This window comes from Limulus polyphemus, unplaced genomic scaffold (genome assembly GCF_000517525.1).
Source record: "Limulus polyphemus unplaced genomic scaffold, Limulus_polyphemus-2.1.2 Scaffold467, whole genome shotgun sequence".
NCBI classification, from domain to species: Eukaryota; Metazoa; Arthropoda; class Merostomata; order Xiphosura; family Limulidae; genus Limulus; species Limulus polyphemus.
In genome coordinates, this window is record NW_013666077.1 from 488,592 (window position 1) to 489,420 (window position 829).

General features: G+C 43.1%; 1 protein-coding gene across 2 annotated transcripts in view; it reads left to right on the forward strand.

The window, feature by feature from the left end:
• The window catches only part of LOC106458463 (integrin alpha-PS1-like), a 128,506-nt gene that overhangs the window by 89,894 nt on the left and 37,783 nt on the right, over positions 1-829 (forward strand). The window lies entirely within an intron of this gene.

The following is an 829-nucleotide window of genomic DNA, read 5'->3' on the forward strand; positions in this document are numbered from 1 at the left end:
ATGAAGCTTCCTGCATCTTATTTGCAACTAGTACACCAAGTTTGTAATGTTTAGAGTATTTCTCCTGTAGCTTATGAATCTTCTCCTTCTTTGTTGGTGGAAAATCATTTGTTTGACAACCTGGTCCTGCCACCTTCACCAGACATTGCTGTGCCTGCGAAGAGATTTGCTGATCATTTGAGAGAGGGTGCTGCCATGCTTTGTCCTCCTCTCTTATTGCATCGGCTTTCCATCACCTGGAGAACCCTTATTTGGACTCTCAGAGGTTAGGTCCTCCTTTTACTGTATGGGGCTCTAGGCAAGATGCCATAGTTTGGCCTTAATCAATCTCAGTTGTCCATAATTTGTCTGTCACTTACAACAGTTTTGCATTTTTAATCATCTGTACAACTGTTGTCTGAGGCTTATCACAGATCTCCCTCATAATTTTTGGATGATCTTAGTCATTTATTGACTTCTACTTTGGTCAGGTTATCAGCTTCTGGTCTCCCCTTAGTATCTTGTTGGTTTGTTGTTGGGGTATTTTTGGAGAGAGATACCTTGCTGGAGAGAGTTTGTCTTCCTAATTAGGCACTTAGAGACCTCAGAGAAGCTGCTCTTCTCAGATGGTCCATTTTTGCTGGTATTCCTGATTCTATGGAAACTTGAGTGGATGTGACCAGTCTCCACTCTTCCCTTTTTACCCTAGATTCTTGACTGCCCCAAAGATCTTCTACAGAACAGTTTTCTGCATCTCCCATTCAAGTTTCCAGACCTCTGGCTTTGGCACCACAATCCATTGGAACACAAGGGCGATTCCAATCTTACTACCTGGTGTCCTGCTCTAGGG